Below are 10,000 nucleotides of genomic sequence, written 5' to 3'. Positions count from 1 at the left end.
GTATCCCAACCTCTATTGCTCTCGCGTAAAGCCTTTTTTTTACGCGACAGGAAAAAGTGACTACGAATTCCCCTTTTTGTTTGCGAATCCCTGTTTGTATCCTTTGAGCGCACGCCCATAAGTAGCGATCAAGGAAATCGATCAAACGATCCCAATACCGTGAAAGAGAAACTTCCCAGATCCAGGGAAGCTTATCATAAAGGGCTTCAACAAGGGGTTTTATTCGTTCTTTGAGCAAAAAGATAAAGATCGGATAGATTCGAACCGCAATTGCAAAGGTAATAACTACTATGCCAGCCCAAATCATGATCTTCACCAACTTGGATTTGGTTCTCTCGCGAAAATCGCGAGTTGCAGAGATGAGAACCATGAAAAGCAAGATCCCGAATAAGAAAATAGAAACCGAGGAAACCACAAGAGTGAAGACTAGTAGAGTCTCATCTTTTGTCATTCTTTGCTCCTTTTTCACTCAATGATTCATTCGAATTTCCCAACCAAAAATTCTATATGTCTATTCTATGATATTTCTATATATATAGAATATGATATCTAATATGACACCCGATTTGTCAAAGGGATTGGATTGGTGACTTACCCATTCAGTGACTTTGGCACTGGACGTTCCAAAAACGGGTACTATCGGATCGGGTGAATTAGAGAATAGACAGAGGTCCGTTGGCATTTCAGCTTCTCTTCTCCTTTCAGGGCCTATCCGAAAGAGAATCCAGGACCTCTTGGTCCTGAATATCAGAATAGGACGAACGAACCGGCCTCCGCGGATATCTTTGCTTCGGAACAAAACAATTAGCATTAGGCTCGGTCAACTGGAATGTGTATTATCCATATGGGAGATCTTCCAATCGAGAAGATCCATCGATCTGAGACGAAGAGAAAGGGCCCATTTTCTTTACTTATTCAGTTAAACCAAGGATTCGTTATGGAAACAGATAGCAACAACCATTTCATCAGACATGCGTATTTTTGATTATCCGGTGGATTTACACAGTTTCATTAATGCAAATTGTTTGATGTAGTTAGTACTCAGGTTATTCGACGCTCAAGAATTCTTATTTAGGCAGTTCATATCATCCCATACATAGTGTTTTGATCTAAGATTGCAATTCTTCCATGTTTCCGCAGTAGCATATTGTTCCATGGAGCTAGGGTCCAAAATAGGAATCAACAAGTGTTTCCACGACTCTACCGCCCGGCCAATCCTGTTCCACTGAATCCCCTCCCTTTTTCATGGCCACATATCTTTACGGCTAAGGAGTGGGAAATCTTTCTCCTGTTACACAAATGAAATGTTTCATTTCATCCGGGAAAAGCCACCTCTTTCTCCACAAACAATGTCTTTGTCATTTGATCCAGGAGCCTTCCGTTAGATAGGAACAGCTTTGCTAAATACTGAGAACTCTCGGATAGAGTATTAGAATGAAAAGACCATTAATTATATAAGGAAGAGCCCAGGGTTCTAGCCCATTCCCATTCCTAAATCAATAATTCGTAGTGCTTTTGCCTTTCTTGCGTACTCCTGGTGAACCAGTTGCTAGCCATATGTTTAGGAGGCTTTTTTCTCCAGGTACTGGTACTAAGCCGCTTTGCCATCTCTTCATCTTCATCTGCAAAGAATTCTCGACGTGAAAACACAGAGACAAAGGCCTGATCTTTGAATAGGAAAAAGAATGGATCCGAAGGTCCCAAATCAATTGGCTTATTCGAAAAAAGCCTTCTTCTTTGAAAGATATATCTCGTGTCTGGTACTGCATTGTTCCACTCTGCAAGAAGTCCGAATCAGTCTCTTGCACCTCCCCCTTTTTATGATAAATATACCAGAAATAATTCGAATAAATAGCAGTCTCTGACAACTCATCCTCTTTAATCTGCTTGGACCCGCTCCAATACCCATAGGAAAATCCCCAGTCATATTCAGCGTACCTGTCCCTGCAATCAAATAGATTGTCCCAAGGGCCCCATATTCTAGGAGCCCAAGTTATGCTATTGAAAATTCGTTCCTCTAGCAGTTCCGGTTTGACCATTCCGTTCCCTTTTTCAAACTCCACTTCTTTTCATATAGCATCCCTAATCAAAGAGAGAACAATATCCATTTCAAAACATTTCTAACGGATTCCTTGGTTCGGACCGACGAAGTAATGGCACTCGATTATTATCAACCCGACTGCAATCTTTTTCTGTCGGTAAGGATTGCACCAGAGCACCTTCTACTTCTAATAGGCCATGAACTATAGATAGAGAAGAATCATTCTGAGCGAGTCCATAAGAAGCGACCCACTTTTTCATCGGTTCCGGGGGAAGACCAAAGATCTTGCGCGACCGGTCCGCCAGAAAAACTCAAAAGAGAAAGAAGTCTCGTTAATCTCTTCATGCTCGTTCCAAGTTCGAAGTACCGTTTGGCCAAAGAAAAAGCCGCTTCCTGACACGATTGCCTCTTTATATAGATAGATATAGGATCTATGGGGTTATTACTTAGAAGTCTATTTTGTACAAGATCCCCTCCTATCTGATAGAAAAGGGTCCCATGATCCCGAGCCGGTCTTATCTTGGCTCGCAAACCCCAAGTTTGTCTATGAAGAGCTAATCTAATTGTATTAGTTTCTATAATGGATTTCTTATGTGGAATACTAATGGATAGGGCCTCGTTGCTAAGTGCTACAAGATCTAGTGCACTGGAACTCGTGGTTATGGACCCGAATCCTTTAGTATGGAACATTGTCTTTTCCAAGTAAAAACCCCTAGTATATGAAAGAATGAAAAGGTGCTTTCGTTCTTGTGGAATAAGAAGCCCTCGTACCTTAATGAAAGGAAAATAGGAATTTTTCGTTAGGTATTTGACCAAATAGGATTGTCCAGTTCCTATAGAACCTATCACTAAAATACCCGATAGGGCTAAGCGGAACGAAAAGGGTTTTCCATGAGATGGTAAATGAAAACGATTAGCCCCACACGAGGTTTGGGAATAAGTGATTGTCTGATAATGAGCAAGGAATATACGTCTTTCTGCTAAAGAGAATCTATTAAACTCATAATTCATTAGATCCTTGTTAGCAATGTCAACTAGGTATCATAAGTAAATGGATCTCGGTTGTTCAATCCTTTGATAACCAAGGTCATTCTTTGCTAAAGAGAAATGATCACTATGGGTCAGACTCAATAGAATTGGATCCATTCCAAATAGCGAGAATTAGGATTCTTGATCCCTCTCAGTCTCTCTTTCAATTCGAGGATCCGGAGAGGTGTTTTCATAGTCATCTCCGAATATTTGCCATCTCCGAATATTTTCGATTTCATTTTTCTATGATATGTCTTTCTATATGAAAATTGGTTATTTACGATGTACGATGATCCCTGTTAAGCATCCATGGCTGAATGGTTAAAGCGCCCAACTCATAATTGGTAAATTTGCGGGTTCAATTCCTGCTGGATGCACGCGAACGGGAACGGTCTATTGGAATTGGCTCTCTATCCATGGAATCTCATCCATCATCCATACATAACGAATTGGTATGGTATATTCATACCATAACATAAGAACAATAAGAACTCGAATTCTTATCGATACTGGAACTCAGAGCATAGGGGGGAAAGTCGATTTATGGATGGAATCAAATACGCAGTATTTACAGAAAAGAGTCTTCGTTTATTGGGAAAGAATCAATATACTTTTAATGTCGAATCGGGATTCACTAAGACAGAAATAAAGCATTGGGTCGAACTCTTCTTTGGTGTTAAGGTAGTAGCTGTGAATAGCCATCGACTACCCGGAAAGGGTAGAAGAATGGGACCTATTCTGGGACATACAATGCATTACAGACGTATGATCATTACCCTTCAACCGGGTTATTCTATTCCACTTCTAGATAGAGAAACGAACTAAAGGAGAATACTTAATAATACGGCGAAACATTTATACAAAACACCTATCCCGAGCACACGCAAGGGAACCGTAGACAGGCAAGTGAAATCCAATCCACGAAATAAATTGATCCATGGACGGCACCGTTGTGGTAAAGGTCGTAATGCCAGAGGAATCATTACCGCAAGGCATAGAGGGGGAGGTCATAAGCGCCTATACCGTAAAATCGATTTTCGACGGAATCAAAAAGACATATCTGGTAGAATCATAACCATAGAATACGACCCTAATCGAAATGCATACATTTGTCTCATACACTATGGGGATGGTGAGAAGAGATATATTTTACATCCCAGAGGGGCTATAATTGGAGATACTATTGTTTCTGGTACAAAAGTTCCTATATCAATGGGAAATGCCCTACCTTTGAGTGCGGTTTGAACTATTGATTTACGTAATTGGAAGTAACCAATTAGGTTTACGACGAAACCTAGAAATCGATCACTGATCCAATTTGACTACCTCTACGGGATAGACCTCAACAGAAAACTGTTGAGTAACGGCAGCAAGTGATTGAGTTCAGTAGTTCCTCATAGAAAATTATTGACTCTAGAGATATGGTAATATGGAGAAGACAAAATTGTTTGAAGCACGCACAGAACCGGAAGCGCCCCTTGTTTCAAAGAGAGGAGGACGGGTTATTCACATTTAATTTGATGGTCAGAGGCGAATTGAAAGTTAAGCAGTGGTAATTAAGACCCCCGGGTGAAAATAGGGATGTCTCCTACGTTACCCATAATATGTGGAAGTATCGACGTAATTTCATAGAGTCATTCGATCTGAATGCTACATGAAGAACATAAGCCAGATGACGGAACGCGGAGACCTAGGATGTAGAAGATCATAACATGAGCGATTCGGCGGATTTGGATTCCTTTTCTATATATCCACTCATGTGGTACTTCATCATACGATTCATATAAGATCCATCTGTCTAGAGATCGTCATATACATCTAGAAAGCCGTATGCTTTGGAAGAAGCTTGTACAGTTTGGGAAGGGGTTTTTTGAGAAAAAAGAAGAATCTACTTCAACCGATATGCCCTTAGGCACGGCCATACATAACATAGAAATCACACGTGGAAGGGGTGGGCAATTAGCTAGAGCAGCAGGTGCTGTAGCGAAACTGATTGCAAAAGAGGGTAAATTGGCCACTTTAAGATTACCATCTGGGGAGGTCCGTTTGGTATCCCAAAACTGCTTAGCAACAGTCGGACAAGTGGGTAATGTTGGGGTGAACCAAAAAAGTTTGGGTAGAGCCGGATCTAAGTGTTGGCTAGGTAAACGCCCCGTAGTAAGAGGGGTAGTTATGAACCCTGTGGACCACCCCCATGGGGGTGGTGAAGGGAAAGCCCCCATTGGTAGAAAAAAACCCACAACCCCTTGGGGTTATCCTGCGCTTGGAAGAAGAACTAGGAAAAGGAAAAAATATAGTGATAGTTTTATTCTTCGTCGCCGTAAGTAAATACGTAACTAGGAATATGGAAAATTGCATTTTTGGAATTTGCAATAATGCGATGGGCGAACGACGGGAATTGAACCCGCGCATGGTGGATTCACAATCCACTGCCTTGATCCACTTGGCTACATCCGCCCCTTATCCAGCTAAAGGATTTTCTCTTTTTTCCATTCATTATTATTCTATTTATTCTGACCTCCATACCTCGATCGAGATAGTGGACATAGGATGCCACTCTTTAAAATGAAAAAAAGGAGTAATCAGCTGTGACACGAAAAAAAACGAATCCTTTTGTAGCTCGTCATTTATTGGCAAAAATCGAAAAGGTCAATATGAAGGAGGAGAAAGAAATAATAGTAACGTGGTCCCGGGCATCTAGCATTCTACCCGCAATGGTTGGCCATACAATCGCGATTCATAATGGAAAAGAACATATACCTATTTACATAACAAATCCTATGGTAGGTCGCAAATTGGGGGAATTCGTGCCTACTCGGCATTTCACGAGTTATGAAAGTACAAGAAAGGATACTAAATCTCGTCGTTAATTGAATTCAGAATAGAAAGATTCAGAATAAACAAAATTTATAGGATTCAAATAATCAAATAAAGTAAAGGTAGGCGGGTAATAACCTTATTTATGACAAGTTTCAAATTGGTAAAGTATACCCCTAGGATAAAGAAGAAGAAGGGGCTGAGAAAACTCGCAAGAAAAGTTCCAACCGATCGTCTACTTAAATTCGAACGGGTTTTCAAAGCACAAAAACGCATACATATGTCTGTTTTCAAAGCACAAAGAGTTCTAGATGAGATTCGCTGGCGTTACTACGAGGAAACCGTTATGATACTGAATCTCATGCCTTATCGAGCATCGTATCCCATCTTAAAGTTGGTTTATTCGGCAGCAGCAAATGCTACTCATTATAGGGATTTCGACAAAACGAATTTATTCATCACTAAAGCCGAAGTCAGTAGGAGTACTATTATGAAAAAATTCAGACCTCGAGCTCGAGGACGTAGTTATTCTATAAAAAAAACGATGTGTAATATAACAATTGTACTAAATATAGTAAAGAAATCAAAATAATCTTTAGATCAATCTAAGATTTCGATTCCCAGTAAAAAAAAAAGAAATATAATAGAAAAATATGGGACAAAAAATAAATCCACTCGGTTTCAGACTTGGTACAACCCAAAATCACCATTCCTTTTGGTTCGCACAACCAAAAAATTATTCTGAAGGTCTACAGGAAGATAAAAAAATACGGAATTGTATCAAGAACTATATACAAAAGAATAGGAAAAAAGGCTCGAATAGAAAAATGGAATCAGACTCAAGTTCTGAAGTAATTACACATATAGAAATTCAAAAAGAAATCGATACAATCCACGTCATAATCCATATTGGATTCCCCAACTTATTAAAGAAAAAGGGAGCAATCGAAGAATTAGAGAAAGATCTCCAAAAGGAAGTTAATTCTGTAAACCAGAGACTTAATATTGCTATCGAAAAGGTTAAAGAACCTTATAGACAACCTAATATTCTTGCGGAATATATAGCTTTCCAATTAAAAAATAGAGTTTCATTCCGAAAAGCAATGAAAAAAGCTATTGAATTAACTAAAAAAGCGGATATAAAGGGAATAAAAATCCAAATTGCGGGTCGTCTAGCAGGAAAAGAAATTGCACGTGCCGAATGCATCAAAAAGGGTAGACTACCCCTCCAAACAATTCGCGCTAAAATTGATTATTGCTGCTATCCAATTCGAACTATCTATGGAGTATTAGGTGTCAAAATTTGGATATTCGTAGAAGAAGAATAACTAACCATGTCTTCCCATTCCGCCCAGTGATAGAATAAAAAAGACAAGAACCTTGTTTTTCCAAAAATCCCTAAAAAAAAGAAGAAAGTATCCCTCTTTCTATAAGATTTAATGAAAATTAAGAAATCTTTTAATATAATTGCTATGCTTAGTGTGTGACTCGTTAGTTTTTTCTTTAGGGTCAAAAATGGAAAAAAACTTAGTAATGATAGAAAATTAACTAATAACCAACCTATTGCTTCGTATTGTCGAGATCCTAACTAAGAAACAGTCACTATGTGAATAAATACATCTATCAAAAATGAGTAGATCTATCATATAGTTGTAGCAACTGCATTTTTTTCTCTACAAAAGAAACCTGATTCTAGGCTGTGAAGCAAAACTAAAGGGATGTGGATAAAAGGAGGGATGATAGATAGAAGGAAGAAGAATAAGAAAGATATAGGATTCCCATATGTATGGTCTATGAATTACATCATAAAAAAAAGGCAATGTGATAAAGCATCAATATAATAAAATTCTCAAAAAAAAGAGAGAATTCGAAATCGTAACTTGACTTTTGAAACAACAAATAAAAATATAAAGCAATAAATAAAGAGCAGCCGGGTTAATAAAACTGAGAAAATTGACTCGGAAAAAAAAATTGGAAGCTCCATTGCAGGATTCAAACCTAACCATTAAAGGAGAAGCTGTGGGAACGACAAAACCTATGACTACATAGGATTTTATTGAAAAGAATCCTAACACTTCATTGGGTGGGATGGCGGAACAAACCAAAAAAATTGCTTTATTTGATAAGGTTCTAAATTAACAAATAAGACAGGAAAGAGTAAATATTCGCCCGCGAAATCCTTATTGGATTAGAATACTTTACCACGATTCAATAAGAATAAAAAAAAAGGAGATTCCAAAAAAGGAAGGATTACATTTTATATAAATATTGAATTTGGATATATTCTAGATCTTCTTTCTTGACTATATATTTATTTTTCTTTTTTAAGTTTAAGAAAGTCAAAATCAAAAAAACCTAACTTTTTCTATTATATATTGATGTGTATCTATCTATAATATTTTTGAATATTATGGAATTAGAGAAATGACATTCGCACGCTTTCTCATTTCATTCGCGAGGAGCTGGATGAGAAGAAACTCTCATGTCCAGTTTTGTAGTAGAGATGGAACTAAGAAAGAACCATCGACTATAACCCCAAAAGAACTAGATTTCGTAAACAACATAGAGGAAGAATGAAGGGAAAATCCTGCCGAGGCAATCATATTTGTTTTGGTAGATATGCTCTTCAAGTACTTGAACCCGCTTGGATCACCGCGAGACAGATAGAAGCAGGACGAAGAGCAATGACACGATATGCACGTCGTGGTGGAAAAATATGGGTGCGTATATTTCCCGACAAACCGGTTACAATAAGACCCACAGAAACACGTATGGGCTCGGGAAAGGGATCCCCCGAATATTGGGTAGCCGTTGTTAAACCAGGTCGAATACTTTATGAAATGAGCGGAGTATCCGAAACTGTAGCTAGAGCAGCTATCTCTATAGCTGCCAGTAAAATGCCCATACGAAGTCAATTTCTTCGATTAGAGATATAGAACCCCAAAAAGGAATATTGAAGATAAAAAACCCCTGGTTTTTCTTTCTGGAAAGACAATATTTCTTTCATCCTTTTGCATTGAAATAACAAATGGAAATCCAAATAATATGATTCAACCTCAGACCCTTTTAAATGTAGCAGATAACAGTGGAGCTCGAAAATTGATGTGTATTCGAGTCATAGGAGCCGCTGGTAATCAGCGATATGCTCGTATTGGTGATGTTATTATTGCTGTAATCAAAGACGCAGTGCCCCAAATGCCTCTAGAAAGATCCGAAGTAATTCGAGCTGTAATTGTACGTACACGTAAAGAATTCAAAGGCGACGACGGTATAATAATACGCTATGATGACAATGCAGCAGTTATCATTGATCAAAAAGGAAATCCAAAAGGAACTCGAGTTTTTGGCGCGGTTGCCGAAGAATTAAGAGAATTGAATTTGACTAAAATAGTTTCATTAGCTCCTGAAGTATTATAAATACTAGTAGACGAGATATAGATCAAAGAAAAAATTAGTAGATTTTGTCTCACGTATATGCTTAAAAATCCTAAATTTAAAGAAAAGGGAAAACATGTTGATTATAGAAAAATTAGGAGGAACCTAGAATTAGAGTCTTATGGGCAAGGACACTATTGCTGATTTACTAACCTCTATAAGAAACGCAGACATGAATAAAAAAGGAACTGTTCGAGTAGTATCACAAATATTACCGAAAACATTGTTAAAATACTTCTACGAGAGGGTTTTATTGAAAGTGTTCGGAAACATCAGGAAAGTAACAGATATTTCTTGGTTTCAACTTTGCGACATCAAAGGAGAAAGACTAGAAAGGGAATATATAGAACTAGAACCTTTTTAAAGCGTATCAGCCGACCTGGCTTACGAATTTATGCCACTATCAAGGAATTCCTAAGGTTTTGGGCGGAATGGGAATTGCTATTCTTTCTACTTCTCGAGGTATAATGACAGATCGAGAAGCTCGACTAAACAGAATTGGGGGAGAAGTTTTATGTTATATATGGTAATGGCCCCACCTATAGTACCCAAATTCTATCTCGAACTTCCTATTTTGAAAATAAAAATAGAAAAATAGGAGAAAAATATATGACAGAAAAAAAAAATAGTAGAGAAAAAAAAAACCCGAGAGAAGCAAAAGTCACTTTCGAAGGTTTA

General features: G+C 38.1%; 2 protein-coding genes across 2 annotated transcripts in view; both read left to right on the top strand.

The window, feature by feature from the left end:
• The window catches only part of LOC118475079 (30S ribosomal protein S7, chloroplastic), a 9,898-nt gene extending 3,936 nt beyond the window's left edge, over positions 1 to 5,962 (top strand). Inside the window, exon 1 of the mRNA XM_035963828.1 lies at positions 1 to 5,962. This exon is cut by the window's left edge and continues 3,936 nt beyond it. The gene's annotated coding sequence lies outside the window, so the exon portion shown is untranslated.
• LOC118475078 (NAD(P)H-quinone oxidoreductase subunit 2 A, chloroplastic) overlaps positions 1 to 9,382 on the top strand; it is a 15,063-nt gene extending 5,681 nt beyond the window's left edge. The window contains exon 1 of the mRNA XM_035963827.1: positions 1 to 9,382. This exon is cut by the window's left edge and continues 5,681 nt beyond it. The gene's annotated coding sequence lies outside the window, so the exon portion shown is untranslated.
• The last annotated feature ends 618 nt before the right edge of the window (positions 9,383 to 10,000 follow it).

This window comes from Zea mays, unplaced genomic scaffold, assembly GCF_902167145.1.
Source record: "Zea mays cultivar B73 unplaced genomic scaffold, Zm-B73-REFERENCE-NAM-5.0 scaffold_410, whole genome shotgun sequence".
Taxonomy (NCBI): Eukaryota; Viridiplantae; Streptophyta; class Magnoliopsida; order Poales; family Poaceae; genus Zea; species Zea mays.
Note: the sequence above shows the minus strand (reverse complement) of the source record. Positions and strands in the feature narration are given on the sequence as shown.